Source organism: Cetorhinus maximus, chromosome 7, assembly GCF_964194155.1.
Source record: "Cetorhinus maximus chromosome 7, sCetMax3.hap1.1, whole genome shotgun sequence".
NCBI lineage: Eukaryota > Metazoa > Chordata > Chondrichthyes > Lamniformes > Cetorhinidae > Cetorhinus > Cetorhinus maximus.
The window spans coordinates 95,027,373-95,048,944 of record NC_135885.1 but is presented as its reverse complement, the minus strand read 5'-3'; positions in this window follow the sequence as shown (position 1 = coordinate 95,048,944).

Genomic DNA, 21,572 nt, shown 5'->3' with positions numbered 1-21,572 from the left:
TGTACTACCCACTTGACTTGGAAACTTGAAGGGGGGAAACTTCCTCTTCACTCTGTGTGTTGTGCTGGCCCAGCTTTTTATTTTGCAGAAGGCTTTGCTCTTCTTAATATGTTGACTATCCTGTCACCCAAGGATACTGTATTGGGAAGAAGGGCTGCCATCTCCCAGATCTAGCTGGGCTCTAAGTTGTGACAGATCACTTCTGTTTGTGTTTGAAATGCAATCAGTTCTACAAAATCCACCTGGCTTTCTGTAGTCAGGCGACCTCTACCATGAGGCAATCTCTGTAAGCAGATATCTTAAGATCAGTTCAATAACGGCTTTCAATTAGAAAGCACTGAGAAGCTCTGCAGTCTTTAAACATGAAACATGGTGTCAGAAGTCGGATTGTGATACAACATCATAACCTTCACAGATCTGTGTGAAGTAGCTCAAAATGGCGAAACAAAAATGAAACACTCCCCACCCAAAAGTAAGGTTGAGGCTATATGATAGGATGATACTCATACTGAGAGGACAAATTAGTCTGAGAGCCCAATGCAATGGCAAAAAGGTCTAGAATTACAGATCATAGATGGGATGCAGTGGCTCTTTTCAGGCCAAGCAAGTCTAAATTCAGGACTGATAACCCTGAATACGCCAACAGAGGTTTACAACTTGTTGCAGCACACAAAACTATTGACTGATGAACAGATCCCAGAGGAGTACAAAGATGTGTTTACAGGGTTTGGAAGTCCACCAGGAGAATATCACCTCGAAGTAGATGAGAGTGTAAGGCCAATTCAGCATCTGCCAAGAAGAGTTCCAGCTGCCCTTAAACCCAGCCTAAAAAACAAGATAGAAGAGCCGGAAAAGAAGGGAGTCATTAAGGAAGTGACAACTCCTACAGGCTGGATTAGCAGCGTGGTAGCAATGAAACAATCTGGGTAGTGACAGCCATGCACATGGTATGTAGGACATGGTCACTCAACTAAGGCATTTGATCTTAGGGGTTAGAGTCATGGTAATGAGAAACAGGGGGCACAGTAACATTGAGGGGAGGCATCTGGATTCTATAGGTTGACAACTGAAAAGTATTAGGGGGCAGTATTGGTTGGCCTCATGGTGGGGGGGGGGTCTCAAAAAGTAAGGGTACATGTGGCCTTGAGAAGGGGAGGGTTCAGATTGACAAAGGACATGGGGACATCAACATTGAAGAGATCAGGGGGAGAACAGAAATATCGACTTGGATAATGATGGGTCAAGGGTAATGGGAAGGCTGGATAGTTACAAGAGAGATGGGAATTAGGAGGCAGTGATTATAGAGGAGGATGGGAGGAATTTGGTGGGTGACAGGGGGAGGTTGGAAGCTGGTCACACTCATGAACCTAATAAGCACCATGTTTGTTTTCAGTGATCAGTGATACAGTTGGAAAAACAAGTTGGAAGAAATGATATGGGAGGGGCCTCAATGTATGTGGGAGGAGTTCAGCACTATTATTTTGGGCTGATTGAAGAGCACCCTGCTCAAGCCATGGAGAACAAGGCTCAGTCGAGTACTGATTTCGAGGGTCAAATGCCCAATGAACTTACTAATAGTGTGCATTCAGGTGAGAATCTATTAAGTCTTGGGGCTGCAGTGAAGTTGGTCTGAATGGCCATCTGTTCCTGACAGAGGCATGTGAAAAGGGAATGAGGATCAAACAATCAAAGGCCAAAGCTGCCGGGCAGAAGCTACATGCACACAACAAGCCTCAATACTCTCATTACACTGGTCATGGCTTACAAGGCACCATGCTTACAGGCAAGACATAAGTACAAGGCTAGGGTATTGATAGCTGGTGTCTAGACCACTGGAGGCGAGCTGACAATAGCATGACTGAGGGTTTACAGCATATGGGTCTATTCACCCTAATCAAGAACCTTGTTGTGAATGTGCAGCCTTGTCTGAGGAGGATGCTCGAGCACCTACGAACTTCCAGGATGTTATTACCCTGCAAAGGCTGTCCTGGGGATGCCATGTCTAGACTGAGAGCAGGCCAAAGGCTTGATGCTGGATTACTGGCTTTGAGATGGAGGGAGACTATTCTAGGGAAATTTGCAATGATGTCTCAGTTCTATTCACTCTTCATTTCCCCCTGGTTGAGAATGCAGGCTGCAGACGACAGTGCTTTGTTGATTTGAATGAAAAGAGGATGGGCCTGTCACCAATTGGCACAGGTCCGAGAAGACCAGCAAGAGGCAGAAGGGCCCCAGGAAGTCCCAGATGCTCCCAAGGTGGGACAAAATCTACAAAAACATGTGGCTCAACCAAGGGTATATGGAAGATGCAGCTCACAAATGGAGATGAGTGAAAGACAGTGCCACAGGCGCCTTTGCTTGTCTAGGGATGTGGTAGCTCACATTCGCCACCTTCTCTGTGAAGAGCTTGGAGGGCATCCAATGCCAATTGCTTTGAAGGTGACCATTGCCCTGAACCTCCGGGGCTCCACTGGGGACCTTTATGGTATCTCACAATCGGTGACACAAATGCATATGGGAGGTGACAGATACTCTTTTCAATAAAGCTCACCAGTACGTCCACTTCTGCTTGGATGATGTAAGCCAGGCTGCTAGAGCTGTGGGATTTGCTGCAATCTCAGGTTTCCCACAAGTGCACCATCAACTGCACACATGTGGCCTGGAGAGCTCCCTGGCAACAGCAAAATATTTCAGTCACTGAACACCCAGCTAATTTGTAATCACAGAAAGCAGATCCTGCATGTTTATGCTAGACACCCAGGGAGCTCTCATGGCTGTTACAGCTAGACTCACTTGCAGGTGCCACAGATCTTTGAGGGACCTTGGCACTTACAGGGTTGGCTCCTTATGACAAGGGGTAGCCCCAGCAGACATGGTTAATGATGCCTGTTTGCTATCCACATAATGCAGATGAGGAGACATACAATGCAGCACGTTCTGCCACAAGGTCCTTAATATAGCAAACTATTGGCCCCCTGAAGATGAGTTTCCAAAGTTTGGACCAATCAGGCATGACTCTCCAATGCACACCAGAGAGTGTCCCACATCACATTGCATAACCTTGCGCTGCAAATGGGGGATGTGTTACCTGAAGGAGAAATTGAGGAGCTAGACATCTCCTTAGATGAGGAGGACGTTGAAGGAGATGGCTCTGAAGAGGGCAAGGAATCAGACAAGCCACATGAAGATGCCATTGCTTGGGGACGACATGGCAGACATGCCCATGACAACCTGATAGCTACAAGATTCCAGGAGGATTAAGGTGATGACAAGTTCTCACATTCAAGGTTTCCTTCAATGCATGGGATGCTGAGATTGTGCGAGAATTAATGCGACTGCAGATACAGATGGGAGTTCATTTGGGGAATAAATTTTGGTCCCTTAAATCACTGGAGGGCATTGCAGCAAATTGAATATAAATGGAATTCATGAGACTTGGAGAAGGATTAAAACAATATACATTTACAAAAGTGAAATGTCAAAACAATGAGTGAACATCCATGCCACCAGTGTACATTCAAAACTTGTTAACTTTTCTAACCCTACCGCTATGTCTAGGTGCAGCCTGACATCTGCAGCTGAGGTGGAGACAGCCTGCTCAGTGCTATGCCCTGCGGTGAGGTGACTTTGGCTGGAATCCTCTGGTGGCCCAAGGCCTTGAAGGCCGCAGCCTGCTAAGGGCTTCCTGCTCAAGTGCAGTTGCACCCTCCTTGGCCTGACCTGCTAGAGTTGATGGGGTCACTGGCAGAGGGGAGTTGGACTGGCAGGGCACTCTTGGAATAGCCTTGGTTGATGCCCCATGGGGTATCTGGTTGGTGGTCCTCCTCCCTGAGGGTCCCCGATAGCCCCTCCTGAATTCTTTAAGGAGAAAGGGCACCTGAAAGGAGATCGAGGTGCCCCATCTCCCTCTCGCCTAGCCACTGCTGGAATGCATCCATGGCTAGAGATATGGTGTGCAGGTCTGAGTGCAAATCCGGCAGAAACTACTGGTCCTGGGTCTACAAGGTGGCTGACAACCTTCCAATGGAGACTTTGGTGTGCTTGCATGCTGGAGCCACGACAGCAGACAGAATGTGGATGGACTCCTCCATTCTTCAGTCCAGTCTGCTGATTGCCTCTGATAACTCTGCTTGATGTTCCCCTGCCTGTCTCTGCATCTTCAACATGTTTCTTAGGGTCAAGCCCAGAGGCTTATCATCGGACTCAGCAGGGACCTGGTCTCCAGCAGAGCCCTGAGTGTCAGAGACATTGGCTGTCATTGCCTCTGCCTGCTGTCGTTCTTATGATGTGATCACCAGACTGTGATCCCGAGCCGAATCTAGAACAAGGTCCCACCAAGGTGTGTGTATCTTCGCTGGTGGAGGGTGCAGGTGAATGCCGTGACAGGTTGTCCTCTGGGGTTAATTCTCCTTCCTCCTCAGGAGTGCCCTGGGGGCTGGAGCTGTGTCTTCTTCTTGAGAAAGTCCTCTCCCTTTTTCTTGCTGGTACCTGGAATAGAGAGAAGAGAGAATTAGTGATTCACTAAGCAGGCTCATTCATTAAAGATCACTCACAGTCATTGCCCGCATATAAGTTGATATATATTGGAAGCACCCTCCCTGGCTTGATGGAGGAGGCCTATCTCACCTTCTGCACAGGGGCAATCCCTTTCCTCACCAGCCAGCTCTGAGGCTTGTTCCTCAAAACCTGGCAGGGTCCGAAGAAGAGTCATACCGACTGGAAACTTAACCTTGTTTCTCGCTCCACAGATACTGTCAGACCTGCTGAGTTTTTCCAGGATTTTCTGTTTTTATTTTAGATTTCCAGCACCTGCAGTATTTTGCTTTTATCCAGATCCCCAGGGTTCCCCTGTCGGCCATGGCTCTCTCTCTTTTGTTATGTGCAATCTTGCCCAGCATAAAGACAGATGGATTGTCTGTGAGCACTATGGATAATAGAGCAGATAAAAAGCATGTACATCTATTGTGTGCGCTGTGCCCTCCCCAATAAGGGTTTAAGATGCTGTTTGTGCAGGAACGTACATGAGATGGTGAGCTTATAGTGGCTGGCAAACATTTAGTACAGATGTCCCAACTGCTGGCTGTGGGTAACATCCCTGTGGACTCTAACCCTTAGTCTGCCTGATGCCCTTGGGAGAATGTGAGTTTGCAGTGAGTAGAAGTTCCTTTTACCCTGGTGGAGCAGAGCAGATCTGTACTGCAGGGCGGTCCTTTTCTGGGCCCCACAGGCACTTCGATCCTTGGTGACCTCCTCCCAGACTGGCATAGTCAGGTGGGAGGGCCTCCTGCTCCCATCTCTTTTGTTAGAGGAGCTCTCCCCTTTCCTGGATGGCTTGGAGGAGAATCCCCCAGGTGGCCACACTGAACCGTGGGGCAAAGGGTTTCCTTCCTTTTGGTGTCATAGTTTTCTCTGTCATCGCAACACTTGGGCTGCAGTGAGTGAATGTCTGTCCGGGTGCCCTTTAAATATGGTGCCAGGACCTTCAACCCCATGAGAAAGCAGTGGAGTGGGTGATTTTTCCACCTACCCCACCACCAGATTTGCTGAGCTCCTCGCGGATGCATAATTAATGAGTTAAAAAGCGGAAGATCGCACATGTTCAGCCATCCTGCTACCAGGCAGGAATCATGCCAACTTTCCCACCAGCCACTGGACTCAGTATCCAGAATATTCCGCCCAGAGTAATAGAATGAGCGATCAGGTAATTTGCCCCTGCAGGATTCCCTTTTCTTCCACAAGAAATGCCTCAGGAATTTTATCTTTCACTTCAACCTGCAGCACATGTAGAAAAGGTATTCAGTTTAATTTTTTTTAAAGGCTGCAATCCCAACAGTGCAGTTCTCCCTCAGAATAGTTCTGACTTGCTGAAACCAGAAGAGGTAATGGGCTTGATTTCAACACACCTTCCCCAATGTGTGGGACAGGCTGTTGCAGTATCAGGGTATGGCCAACTGACCTCATTCCCGCCCTCTTTAATTTGTAAGTGCAGGAATCAGGCAGTGGCAAGGCTGCTGAAAAAGGCGCAGCCTAATGACATCGTCTAGCAATTGAGAGATAGGCCGGAATTATGGAATCCCCTGCAGCTGATCCCAGGCAGGAGCTGTTAGCTCTCTGAAATAAGTGGTCCTTTTAATACTCCTTGTGCTCCTCAGGCCCCAGCACCATAGCCTTAGGCCTCCCTCAAATCACTAGCATCCATCACCCCACCTACAACCTTCCTGATTGCTGACCTCCCCTCATTCCAGATCTTCAGCCTCTCCAAACCCCTTCAGGTCTCCAACCACTGGCCCATCTTCCCAAGATCCAATCTCCCCCCAGCTTCCCTGAGCACTCCTGATCCCTAGCCTCCCCCAGCCCTCTCTGTCTCTCCAGCCTCCCCCCAGCCTTCCCTATCTCTAGCCTCCCCCCAGTGCTCCATATCTTCAGCCTCCTACCAGCCCTCCCTATCTCTAACTTTGGATCAAATCTCCGTATTTCCAGCTTCCCCCCATCCCTCCATATCTCCAGCCTCCCATCAGCACTTCATATCTTCAGCCTCCTACCAGCTCTCCCTATCTCCAGCCTCGCATCAACCTCCCTATCTCTAACCTCTCCACAGCCTTCCCTATCTCCAGCCTCCCCCCAGCCCTCCCCACCTCAAACCTCCCAACTACCCTAACTGTGGCCCTCCTGATATTGGTTTCCCTCCCCTCAACCCAGAGTTCCCTTCCCATTGTTGGGGATGGTTGAAGGTCTCCTGTCTATTGCACACCCTCTCGTCCACCGGCCAGGCTACCTAGTGGAGGGAGGCAACCCTACATTATGTTACTGAGTCCCGGTCATTAAAATCTTGTCAGATCCCTTGATTAATTTAGGTTTCTGCCCCACGTTAATATTTGGGCCAAAATGTGCTGAGGTACGATTTTTCAATGTGCACTCTCGCTTTGCCTGATACCATCCTTCAAGGAAAGAGTGAAAGAATTTACTGTATACACCACATATAAATCACAATATACAGGTAAATAGTTTTTATTCGGAAAGTAAGAATTTATTTCCATTGGAGTAAGTTGTATGTCAGCCTCAATATCCTTTCCGTTTTATCACATTTACAGCATCTCACAATATTACATGATCACGAAGGTCCTCAGTGAATTGTCCAGAAATCCAAATATTTAATATTTTAATTTTGGACGTTCTCTCAGATCTATAATTCCTCTCAATTACTGCTAATTGTGATTATCTATGCAAATATAAATTAAAGATGTTTATTTGCACGCATAGAACATTGTTCAAAGAGCTTGTTAAGATACATAATGAACATATTTCTTTTTATTTATAAGTAATTCATTTTCTACCTTGTTTGAATTCAATCAAAATCATTGAGATAGAAGTTGGGCAATTACAATTCAGAAAATTCAGGATTGTTTTGAACACTAACATATCTGTGCCACAGGGCTTTAACAGTAGTGTAACTTTATTATTGAGCTACAAGTTCAACATTATAGCCTTAAAACTTACAGCAACTCTGCATTGCTTGGCTGCACTGAACATGACAATCTAGCTACTCCAGACTTTCCACAGGCTACCAGTGGAGATTGTTCAGCATTTAGTCAAAATTAGCAAAGCAAATTTGCATATATGCATAACTTCCTGATGTTTGGCACAATTAAATTTGGGTGAAAATTACATAGATCACATAACGAATAAGTTAAATGGTTAACCAGATTAAACAAATCAACATATAGACTCAACTAATAAATGAAGCAAATAACGCAAGAACAAAAGAATGCCAAAATGACATTTGGTGGTTATTTTGTTTTTAATATAACTGTGAAGTTTATTGCTCTAATTCTTACTGAAGCACTGAATGCATTTCGTTTTTAATTTTAGTGAGGTCACCATCTTCTGCATTGACTGGCAGACATTTTCCAGCCCTGCGGGAAAAGGAGATGGTGGATTCTGTCGGATGGTTCCCCGAGCAGACTGTCAAAGTCATTTGGCAGTATGCCTCATCGCCAGAACTTTCCAACAAGCACCAAGATGTAGCTTGGCTGGTGGTGAGAAAGGCCCTCCCCGTCAGATCCTTCCAACACGCCTGGAGTCTCACCCACTCTGCACATTGCCCTCGAGGTGGCTGTGGTGGGGACGAGACCATTGTCCACCTCCTTGTGGAATGTACCTTTTCAAAGAAGGTCTAGAGAGAGATGCAGTGGTTTTTGTCGAGGTTCATCCCGAGCAGTTCTGTGACATAGGACTCTGAGCTCTACGGGCTGTTCCCAGGGACACACACCGAGACAAACATCAACTGCAGCTGGAGGATCATCAGCTCGGTGAAAGACGCTCTTTGGTCTGCCCGAAACTTGTTGGTCTTCCAGTGCAAAAAGTTGTCCCTGTCCGAGCGTTGCAGACTAGGACATTCCAAGGTCCAGGACTACGTGCTGAGGGATGCACTAAAGCTTGGGGCAGCAGCCGCAAAGGCGCAATGGGGCAAGGTCGCTGTCTAAGGTCTTTCTGCCATAGTGCACCGAGGGGCTGGGAACTGTTGAGAGCCCCTCGGGCTGTACGGCTCACAATGAATATATGCATTGAATACCAATTGTATTATAATTGTATTGAAGCACCGTAGAGTGCAACATGATGTATGTTGATAACTTCAAGATCGTTGCACTATTTGACTGTCTGTAATGACCATATTGAAATTATTGTAATATTCACCGATTGTATTGAAGCACCTTGTGATCCATGTGTAAAAGTTGAATCCGATTGTACTTTTTGTGATGGTGATTTAGAAATGTTTTGTAATGTTCTTCCAGATATTATATGAATAAAGTATATTTTTCAAAAATAAAGACTGGCAGACATTTTCCCTTAAACAAACAGCTGATATTTTTTTCCCTAGTTGCATTTACCTCATGGCTTTTTGAGTTTACAATTATTCCTTGTGCTTATCACTGCTTTGATATTAAATACTTTGCAAATATATTTAACACATAGATTCTGCTGCTATATTCTCTAAATTTATTTATTATTTATTAATGATTGATTTATTATTAAACTTAGACATTAATCTTAAAAGTTTTCCTATACAAAGGTTTGTAAGCTTCAGTTAAAAAGAGAGTCCTATTATCTTTCAGATAAGGTCTTAAATTAAGGAAACATCTCAGGTGAACACACAAAAAAAACCTCACGATATCAAGACAATCCTGGTGAAAGTTTTGCTCCCTTATCTCTAAACTATCATAAATCTTGTAGAACTGTTTATTTCCTAAAGACAAAAAGTGGGTGAGGATATAATTTAAATCCCTAAAATGAGAGGTAAGGATAACATGAATGAATAGATTATTCAGCCTCACCTGTAAGTATGGCACTATATAAGATAAGAGAGCCTCACATTTTATTTTTGACTGGGGAACCAATGTAAAGGACCAGACTTGTAGAGCTGGATACAGCAGTGTAGAAAAGATAAGGTAAATCAGGAAGTAATATTATATAAGAGAAAGCTTGAGCTTTAAAAGCCTAAAGATTGAAGGAACAAGGTTACAATGGGGAAGATAAGAAGCGCCATAGGGCCTTGTCTCCATGCCACCAGTCAACTGCCCACCTACAATAGCCAGGAAGTGGTACCTGGCTGGCAAGGGAAGTGGTAGCTGGCCGACAGGGGAGGTGGTAGCTGGCCGACAGGGGAGGTGGTACCTGGCCGGCAGGGGAGGTGGTACCTGGCCGGCAGAGGAGGTGGCACCTGGCCGGCAGGGGATGTGGCACCTGGCCGGCAGGGGAGGTGGCACCTGGCCGACAGGGGAGGTGGCACCTGGCCGGCAGGGGAGGTGGCACCTGGCCGGCAGGGGAGGTGGTACCTGGCCGGCAGGGGAGGTGGTACCTGGCTGGCAGGGGAGGTGGTAGTTGGCCGACAGGGGAGGTGGGACCTGGCTGACAGGTGGATGTAGAAATCTAAATGACAGGACAGCAAAAACAAGAGATGCCACCTCAGGCACCAAAACCATTGATTGGGATTCCCAACTCCCCAGGCTCACTGGCAAGAAGAAACAACACCGGGAGGGATTTTGGGAAGGTCCCACAGAGGAAAGGTTTGGAGGAAGAGTTTAGATAGGGAAGGTGTCAACTTGCCTTTTGGGGTCTTTGGGAACTCCTGCTCCCCATGCCCCACCAAGGAGATATTTTTAAAAACCTTATCTGACATCGCCTCATCTGGTTCCATCTGCTTCAACACTCAGTCCACATTTTAAAGTGCAGCCGGGGATAATAATATTATCATCTACTGTGCTGCATGCTTAAAGAATGACTTCGCTAGCTGCAGGAGGTATTCTTGGTGCCAGCTCAGAACACCAGGTTAAAATTGAAGATGGCATAGTCCAGGTGGATAAGTCAATGGACTAATTTTAATTGCCGACCACTCAATTTCTGCTGAATATATAGGATAAAATCGACTCAGCATATCTGCTTTTGGGAAGCAACAACTTATATGTATATAGTCCTTTTAATAAACATCACAAGATGCTACACAGGGACATTATAAAACTAAATAAGACACTGAACCACATAAGGAGATATTAGGGCAGATGACTAAAAGCTTGATTAAAGAGATAAGTATTAAGTAGTGTCTTAAAGGAGGAAAGCGAGAGAGAGAAACTGAGAGCGTAGGGAGGGTATTCAAGAGCTTATGCCTAGGCAACTGAAGGCACAGCCACTAATGGTGGAGCAATTAACATCAGGCATGCTCAAGAGGCTAGAATTAGAGAAGTGTAGATATCTCAGAGGGGCTGGAAAAGAATATGCAAATAAGGAGAGGTGAGACCATGGAGGTATTTGCAAGCAAGGTTGGAAATTTTAAAACCAAGACCAGGAGCCAGTGTAGGCCAGCAAGCACAGAGGTCAGAGGTGAATGGGACTTGGTGTGAGATTACAACACTGGCAGCAGAGTTTTGGAAAACCTCAGGTTTATAGAAGATTAACCAGGCAGGACTGCCTTTGGGGGACCAGATAGGAGTGCATTGGGATAGTCAAATCTAGAGGTAACAAAGGCATTTCAGCAGCAGATGAGCTGAGGCAGGGCCAAATTGGGCAACATTACAGAGGTAGAAATAGATGGTCTTAGTGATACATGAATGTGAGTGGAAACCCATCACAGGGTCAAATATGACACCAAGGTTATGAACAGTCTGATTTTGTCTCAGAAGTGGTCAGGGAGAGGGATGGAGTCAGCAGCTGGGGAACAGAGTTTCGAGTGGGAACAGAAAGCAATGGGGTGGAATCGTCCCAGATTTGCACACATTGTGGTAGTGAGCGAGGAAATGGATGTTTTGCCCACTGGCCATGATGGCAGATTTTCATGCCGTATTGCCCCATTCCCGGCGTGTCACACCTCATTAATAATGCATTCCAGGAAACATGCTGGATCACTAGCGGGGTGGCATCATCCGCCCGCCCTGCCCTCATGTCAGGCCTTCAGTAATCCAGGCGCCATATTTAAAGGGTACCCCTGCAAAAAGCGAGCACTCTCTAAGGCATCGGAAGCAGCTGCAAAGTCATGGCTGCCAAAGGGAGGAAACAAGCTGTCCCCAGATTTAATGATGCCTCCCTTGGGTGCCTACTAGATGCAGTGGAGGCCTTCTGTGAAGTCCCCTGTCCCTACTTTGGGTGAAGACCAGCATGCAAGGTCACCAATCTAGCATGGAGTGGGGTGGCAGCGGTGGTCAGCACCAACGCTCTATTAAAGAGGACAGCCACCCAGTGCTGCAACAGGATGAATGATCTCTTCTGTTCTGCCAGGGTAAGTCACTTTTCTCATCACTCTCAACTCATATACTCACAAACCCATCACACACCCACAAAGATCTCACTCACTGCCAGTTCAAGGGACATCACCATTCACTGTCTCACACACACCGTCATTGTCCTAATCCCGTTCATGAAACCACTCCCCACCCACACATGCCAGGCATACTTATCATTTGACCTGGCAGGCATCCTGCTTACGTTCTTTTCATCTCTATTTATGCAGGAAGAGCTGACACACAGCAAGAGGGAGAGCTCACTTACAGGTGGAGGAATGACCAAAATCAAGTTTGTCACAGACTTTAAAAACAGAGCCATCCATCTAGCTGGTGAGGATCTGGACCGCTTCTGTGCTGACAGTGAGGTCGGCGGTGCTCTACCAAGTGAGAATCCAGCAGTGCAACATCCATCAGACAACCATGCCGTGAGTGATGGGCAGCAACATCACTAATCCGGCTTGGGAGTCAGTGGCAGTGGTGGTCAGTGCCAATGTCCTGCAAAAGAGGACAGCCACCCAGTACTGCAAGAGGATGAACGATCTCATCCGTTCCACCCGGGTATGTCACTCTTCTCATTACTCGCTGACGGGATCTCACTCACTGCCAGTTCAAGGGATATCACCATTCACTCTCTCACACACACCTTCATCTGCCCTGATAATTGTGTGCTCATCCTGTCCATGGCAATACTCACCAGACACATATGCCAGGCATCCATACCATCTGGTCTGGCAGGTGTCCTGCTTACACTCTCTCCATCTGTATTCATGCGGGACAAGTTGGCACACAAGAAGAGGAAGAGGTGGAGGAATGCCCGACATCAAGGTCCTCAATGGATTTTGAAAATAGACCCATCCAGCTGGCCGGCAACGATCTGGACCATTCTTGTGTTGACAGTGAGGTCAGTGGTGCTCAGCCAAGTGAGGATTCAGCAGTGCAACGTCTATTAGACAACCATGCCGTGAGTCAGTTCCCCTGTTCCGCAGTGTCCTGCCATGCACTAATTATCTCTTCTTGCTTTTGCCGGCACATATGGGAAGCAGTTGAGGGGTCCACGAGCCAGGCCCTTGACTCAAGCCACTGAAGAAGAATCTGATGGCAGCCTAATTAAAGACCCATCACAGTGCTCACCCACACTCTGCACCAGTGCAGAGACACACACCTCGATGGGACCTAGATCTAGCGTAGCCTCAGGGTCGCAATCTGGTGAGCACATTGCACAGTCTGATCCACAGCAGGCGGCAGCAGGGACTTTCCAGGCTTCTGGAACTCGGAGTGCAGCTGAAGACCAGAAATCTGATGAGTCTGAGTCAGATTATGAGCCTCTGGACTCGGTCACACCTCAGCTGCTGGAGCTTCAAAGGGAAGCTCAGGAACATCCAGAAGGGATAAACGCTGCACTCCTCAGATTGCAAGGCACGATGGAGGAGTCTGCCTGCCTTCAGTCTGAGTGATAGTGCCGGCATGCCAATGCGCCGAGGTCAGCATAGGTAGGATGGTGGCTGCCATGGAGACTTTGGTCCAGGACATCGATCCTGAACTGCTGTGCGGGCTGAACTCCATCACTGATGCCATAGTTGGCCTTCAACAGTGTCAACGTGAGAGTGGTGTGGGGCAGCTCGATCTCACTCCAGTTTCCTCTTCTCCTTAAGGAGTCAGCCAGGAGCACTCGGGCACCCATTGGGAGGAGGCATCCTGGTGGCATCCACCCAGGTCACTCCAGGAGTGTCTGGCCCATCCAAACCCCCTCTTCCTGTGAATCCAGATGCTCCGGCTCCACAGGCTGAGGAGGGTGCCGCTGCCACACAGCAGGATCCAGAAAACAGGCTGGGACCCTCCAGGTCTCGGCCCTTCAGATGATGCCTCTCAAGGTCATCATAGGCAGGGAGTAGCAGTCAGCAGGCTTCCTCCATCTTCGCTGTGGATGTCTGGAGAGCACCAAGATGTGGCAGCAGGGTTAGGAAGGTTAAGAAGATGTAACTCTTTCGAGTTATCAACAGATCGCAAGTAACTCTTTCGAGTACATTCACAGTTCTTGGTTTCCGGGAGTGGGACATGAACCCACAACTTTCTGACTCAAAGGCGAGGGTGGTATGAACTGAGCCACAGCGTAGTTGCACAGCCCGGGCACGGGTGTTAATTACATGGACTTAATGTTTACTATTGTAAATAAAATCCCAAGAATGTCTCCCTGCCTATGGCTCCTTGTTCTGATGAACAGTGTTCATGTCACTCAAATGTGAAAATTTTCTGCACAAGATAAAGGCAGGTGTCTCAGTCTGATCACTGAGCGCAAGCGAGCTGCTCTCAGCCAGACAGGAGTCAAATATTCTCAGAGGCAGTGTGAAGATTTACGGAGTGTCCTCACTGCATGTCATCATCATCCTCCTGCGATCGAGCGACTATTAGGGCCTGCACGCTCCATGAAATGAGCCTGAGCACTGAGGGCATGTGTGCTGTCAATAGCCACACAGGAGTCAAACATTTACCGATGCAAGTTGAGGATGTCAGGACTGGCCTTATTGCATCTTGTCATCACCCTCCATGAATCTTGCAGCTATGAAGGATGCCTGCCTCATCTGGTCAGTGCGATGGCCTCATTACTGGCATCCTCGCCTTCGTGGACCTCATCACCATCATCCCCTTCCACATCGGACGATACATGTAGCTCCTCCATTTCCTCCTCCGCCCCCCTTTGCAGCGCCAGGTTGTGGAGCATGCGGCAAGATACGATGATGCATGATACCCCCTGGGAACTTTATTGCAATTCTCCACCAGACCTGTCGAGGCACCAGAGCCTCATTTTTGAAATGCCTACAGTTTGCTCCACCAAAGTTCGGGTCGTCGCATGAGCCTTGTAGTACCATCACTCTGCTGCAGTCTGAGGCCGCCGCATGGGCATCAATGGCCATGTTCTCTGCAGCTTGCCCTTGGCCCTGAGGAGCCAACTCTGCAGCCCCTCTGAACCTTAGAAGATGTCAGGAATCTGAGACCTGCTGAGGATGTAGGGGTCATGGATGCTCCCTAGAAATTGTGCATAGACCTGCAGGATGTGTTTGTGGTGGTTGCAAACCAGTTGAACATTCAGCGAGTGGAAGCCCTTGCGGTTGACATAGTTGACTGCTTTTTGCCATGGAGATCTAAGCGCCACATGAGTGCAGTCGATGACACCCTGCACCTTTTGAAAACCTGAAATCTGTACAAATCCCAGTGCTCTTGCTTCTTGGCTTTCCTGATCCCGAGCAAAATGCACCAAGTTCCGTGCCTTCGCAAACCTGGTATCCGTGGCCTCCACATTTGTGAATGAAGGCTTGCGAGATTCCACACATGTCACCCATGAAGCCCTGGAAGGAGACACTGGTACAAAAATTGAGTGCCGCAGACATTTTCACGGCCATGGGTGGTGACTCATGGCGCCAATTCCTGCAGCAGGTAGCACATGTGACCGACCAGTTTCTTAGACATGCGCAGTCTTGGGCAACACTGGTTCTCAGTCATCTGAAGGAATGACAGGCACCGTCTCTAGACCCTGGGTCTAGCGATGGCTCGCTGTGGATCTTCAGCTGTGTGTGCAGCAGGCCCTGCTGCCCCTCCATCTTGAGGGTGGTGCTCCTCCCTTTGCTAAGCCAGGTGCCTCCGCCTCTCTCTTCTTCTTCTTCGATCTCTGTAAGTCAAGAGACATACCGCTAAATCACTAGGCTCCATGATCCTGATGTTCCCTCCTGCAGGATCAAAGAGACATGTGGTTTAGCATAGTTGTGCTAAGAACCCCTCTTGGTTATGCCTGAAGGCCCCTTCACACTGCAGGAGAGTGCTGTCCACCAATTGAATAGCCAGTGTGTACTACGCTCATTGGCTGTCCGAAATCCCATCCATCTCCGCCCCACTCCACTTGACCAATTAATGGCAGCTTCAGCCATTGGACTTCATGCTCTGGTGCAGGCATTCTCCTAGCCAGCATTGCAAAGCTGTGCTGTTAACTTGAACAATAATGGATACTGGTCCACACTTTAATAAAGACATTGCAAGGGACTGTGAGCACCTTTACCATGACTGCACCATGGCCACCTTTCACAAAGGGATTGTACAACTTTACCAGTTGGCCAACTATTCTGCTGCCCCCTAAAGCACACATTAATTTGCAGTCTGCACCTGAGGGGTGAAAATTCCGAGAGCATTTGGTAGCCACAGGAATGCCATCAGAAATATCCAGTGAAATTGTGCACCCCATTCAGATCAGTGTTGCTTTTTACTGAGGACCTGGTGCCATCTAATTACCTAGCACCCTTTCTTTGTTTTTTAGGGTGCTGTTTGTCCTCAATCCTGTAAGAGGTGCCCTGAAAGCAATTCTCAGCGCTCAGATTTGAATGACAGAGGGAGAACGCAAACAATTCTCTTTTTTGACCTTGTCCTCAGCAGCAAAAAACCTTGCTGGCTTTAAAGGTCAATTTTAAATTAGCTAACTTAGCACTGGGCAGGGACTGTCCAAAAGAGGAAATTAAGAGCTGCCTTGTTGTGCTTTCAATAGTGATTGCCGATAGACACCTTGCATGTTCAATGTAAGAGAGCACAAAGCCAGCAGAACATTTATTTGATTGAGTATAACACATCTTTTGAGGGTGTACAAAAGTGAATTGTGACATGAGGTGACCAACTAACCACTTGCACACAAAATTCGAGTACAGTGACAGCGTAAAGAAATAAAACCAGGCAGCATGCTACAGGGATTGCAATTTTGCATCACCATCAAAATCAAATTTCATCCCCTTTTCAGTATGTAAGATAGGAGAATAGATACTCAAAGCGCTATTTAATCACTTCTACAAACAACTGAAGTGACTTTAGGAGACCACTTCTTAACAATTATTTGAAAGCCGAAATGAAGTCTCAACTCAGATATAACTCTGCAAACATCCATCCCTCTTTTCAGAGAAGTAGCTGAGCCTGAAACCAGTGAGATAAAACTAGGCTCTTTGAAAGAAAGGAAATAAAGAATCCTTGCTGTATCAGATCCATCAGCTACATAATACGGTCTGCCCCACAAGCTGATAGAAAAGGCACTTCAATCTGTGCTGAACCAAAGCCAATATCGCTCATCACTATCAAAAGGAACAAAGTTATATTAAATCATTCCACACAACCTTTAATCTGGCATAAGGTTGGAGGTGCTATATTACAGTAAAAATAAGAGTTAATATTGGCCATCAAATGCTTCAAAATAGCTCCAGTCTGGCTACAAAAGTTGGATTCTGTGATGCTAATAATAAGTTGATTGCGGTTGGAGAATTGCCACCACAAGTCTGAAAGCAGAGGGTTTTTTTATACTTATTGAAACACAATGTATGAAATTTGAGTGCACCCATTTTTGCACCTGAAAGAAGAGGCTTGAGGCGTACCTGATATTGGGCCTCAACCCTCATTATCATCGAGTTGGCAAACTGTGGACATCTAATAGATGGTATCAATCATTGGCCTGGGCTTTTCTTTGATGGGCAACTAACAATGGCCATCTATGTGCTTGCAGGCGAAGGCAGTCCACAGTGCCAAGGAAGGGGCGAAGGCCTTGGAGGACAATATGGGTGCCGTTCTATTGCTGATGGTCAGACAGGAGTGGAGACACTAGTGGCCCCATGAATGGGGACAAGAGAGCCTCTGGTGAACACGAAATCTAGTGTGTATTTGTCTACCACAGGTCACATGGAGCTCCATATTAAGTAGTCTGAAGGGAGTTGGAATGTGCATCACCCTTGAATTAATCTTCTTCCTCACACAGGTCAAAGGCAAGAGAAGACAGCATCAAAAAGACTGGGAACAGCCATCCACCCCTGAGAAGGAGGGAGGCTCAGAGAAACCACCATCATATCGCTCCCACAACACCCTCCACTAGCATAGATACTCTAACGTCGGTGGGCATCCGTTCACAAGTAGATCTGGAATCACAATCTGGTGAACACAACACAGACGCGCAGGAGAAGCTCACGGAGGCTGTGGTAGCCAAGGCCACCAATGCTCAGAGGACTATTGGAGGGTGATGTTGAACATCAGACTGATCACATGCCTATGGGGTCCTCAGCAATGTGGCAGACACTGGAACCACAGTCTGAGGGGAGGGAACATCTAATGGAGATTCCAGTGGCTTTGTGCACCCTGGAATGGATGGGAGAGTCCACCTGAGCCATAAGTGCCACCATGCCTCTGGCATGTGTGCACATGGCTTCAATAATCCAGAGTTTGCAACGCTCATGGAGAGCCATATCCAGCAGACCATTCAGTTGATGCTGGATATGTTTGCAGACTTACACAACATTGTCACCTCCTTGGGCTTTGTGCAGCAATGGCTGAGAAAGGAGTTGGGGTGTGTTGGGGGGGGGCCTGTTAGTTGTTGGGTAACAAAGCACCCGAACTCATCACCAGCTCCTCGGACTCCTCAAGTGAACAGGGAGGTACAAATGATCCTTGAAAGTGCTGACGATCAGATGCAACTGGGGCTCCTCTCAGGACCTTTATGGCATCGACAGTGGCCCATCGCCCCTCTGTGAGTGACACCAGTCCTTCCCAGAGCCATGGCAATGGAAGAGGCACCTGTACAGCAAGTGATTAAGAAGGCAAATTGAATGCTGTTATTTATTGCAAGGGGAATGGATTATAAAAGTAGGGAAGTTTTGCTACAGGTGTACAGGACATTGGTGAGACTACATCTGGAGTAGTGTACAGTCTTGTCTCTGATATAATTACATTAGAAGCAGAGAAGATTCACTCAGATGATTCCTGGAATAGGCTGGTTGGGGGGTAGTTGGGGTGCATTATGAGGAAAGGTTGGACAGTTTGGGATTGTATCCTTGGAGTTTAGAAAAATGAGAGGTGATCTTATTGGGTCATATAAGACACTTGACAGGGTGGATGCTGAAATGATGTTTCCTCTTGTGGGAGACACTAGAACTAGGGGACTCAGTTTAAAAATAAAGGGTTTCCCATTTCGGATGGAGATGAGGAGAATTTTATTTTCTCAGATGGTCATTAGATGGTTCTGTGGAATTCTCTTCCCCAGAGACCAGTGGAGTCAGGGTCATTGAATATAAGGCTGAGTTAGATGGATTCTTGACTGACAAGGGAGTCAAAAGGATATCGGAGATCGAGAGGAAAATGTAGTTGAGGCCACAATCAGATCAACCATGATCTTATAAAATGATGGGCAGGCTTGAGGGAATGAATGGCCTCTCCTCTTCCTAATTTGTATGTAGGAGGCTCCTGCACCTGTGTAGGACTCCCTCAAAATGCTGGGGCCCTCCAGGCTTCAAGCTGCCAGATAGTGACAGTCAATGTCATCCCAGACTACAGGGCAGCAAGGTCAGCAGCCTACCTCCACAGCTGAAAACAAAAGGGGGGCACAACATAGTAGCATAGTGAGAGATTTAAGAAGAGCATCTAGCTACATTTGAGGTTCATGGCTTAATTATTTTTTGAAGCATACGTCCTTGTAATTTATTTTGTTTGCTAATAAATGCGTGATATGCAGTTTTAGTCTCCTTACCGAAGGAAAGATATACTTGCCATTGAGGGAGTGCAATGCAGGTTCATTTATTAACAATTAGTTCCTGGGATGGAGGGATTGTTCTATGAGACAAGATTAAATAGGCTGAGCCTTTATTCTCTGGAGTTAAGGAGAATGAGAGGTGCTCTCTTTCAACCACACAAAATTCTTACAGGGCTCAACAGGGTGGATGCAGAAAGGATATTTTCCGCTGGCTGGGGCGGTCTAGAACAGGGGACACAGTCTCAGAATGAGGGGAGGACCATTTAGAGCTGCAATGAGGAGGAATTTCTTCACTCAGGGGGTGGTGAATCTTTGGAATTCTCTACCCCTGAAGGCTGTAGAGGCTCAGTCATTGAATATGTTCAAGACTGAGGTAATAGATTTCCACATATTAAAAAGCATCAAGGGATAAGGAGGTAGTGTAGGGAAATGGTGTTGAATTAGATCAGCCATGATCTCATTCAATAGTGGAGCGGGCTTGAAGGGCTGTATGGCTTACTCCTGCTCCTATTTCTTCTGTTCTTATGTTCTTATGTGGCAAGGGATGAGATTTCCTTCCATTTCTTGTGGGCGGTTGGAACTTCAAGGGCATCCTTGCTACATCAAAGGCTGCATTGCATGGGGCCACATCACATGATGTCAAGACATTCTCCATGCCGCAGTAGTAATGTTGTACTGGGTACAGGTAAATAGCAAGGTCAATGAAGGAGACAGCCACAAGGCTGAAGGACTGAAGCTTTATTGAATTACATGGAACTGTCACTGAGGATCATGTGGACTCTGCCTGTATTAACCTGTCCATGATTCCCTTGCGCACATCTGATGGCGCTATGCCTGTGGTTCATGGGGCTCTTCTGCATGCTGCACTTGCTCATCATCTTCCATCTCCACATTGTCAGAGGAGGCATCATGCATCACAATACCCTCATTGTTCAATTGTGCTCCCCTCTGTCACGTCAGGTTGTGCAGCCCTCTCAACCTGGATTTCTAGGGTGGTATGAAGGCACGCGTACTGGCTGGACCTCTTGAAGATGGCATTAGTGGTCTTCCTGATGTAGCAATAAGCTACAGACTGGGAAATCACACACTGATTTCTAGTGGATCTCTGGAATGATTCTGAGGAATACAATTTCAGCACCACAGTGATCTTCAGCACCTCAGACATTGAGCGGCCACCAGTTCCCATGGGGCTCAACTCATCCTCCATCATGGCACCCAGCTTTATGGCAGTCTTCATAAAGAGGTACAGTCTTTGGCGATACTGATGCTCTGACATCTGAAGGTTACTGAGCCTTGGATAGTAGTGTCCTCCTTGACAGTAGCATCTTCTGCGCACAAGAGGACGGTTGCATGTCCTTCCGTGCCTTTCTCCTTCACGTCCCCTGCCGTCTCTTCCCTGAGGCTGGCGCTCCTGCCGCCCCTCTGATTCCTGCTGTCCCACTGCCTGTTATGGCATCTCTTTCCCTCTCTGATGCTCCTTTACACTGGAGAACTGAAACCTGAGTGAATGCGGCTCATAGATTCACTCAGTTTCCATGGTCTCTTACCACACCTTCTTTCCCCACACAAGTGCCAGCTCCAAGATGGCACTCTGGCAGTATGCCCCCATAGTGCTGGCAACTTTCCCATGTAGTGTATGGAAAATTGCATTGCGCATTTTGTCCAATTAGGGCTACCATACATACATACCAGCAGAGGGAATCTAGAGGGAGAATAAAGAAATCCATGTTTTAACAGCATGTGCAGTTCTGATTCTGAATGCTTCTTACCGAATCTTACTGTTTCTTCCCAAGAACCTCACACCCCCTTCCTCCTATAGTGTCAATGCTCATACTGTTCTAATCTGCCTGCCAAACCACGCTAGGATTCGTGACGGCTGCTGTTTGGAGCCAGCACGGATCTCTCAGTAGCTCACTGTCTCTTATACCTGGTGAGGCTCTGAAGCCCCATGGTTCCTGTGCACCTCTAGAAAAATCAAAAAGCCCTGATAACATTGAAGTTAATTACTTAAGATGCTTAATTACCTGCCCTCTGCGAATAAGCACTAGATCCTCCTACCGTGTCGGCTGCCCTTCAGAATATCCGGTTGTGATGTCCTGACATCTTCTGTCCCAATATGCCAACGCCTCCTAGCTTGCCCCCACTGGGCTGGAAAGATTTAACCCCCTGAATCAGTCGATTAGTTTATTTACTGTAATAAACTTCAATGCCCAGCAACATCAAAGGGACTGTTGGAAAAGTATTTTTGTTTTAATACACACACCAAA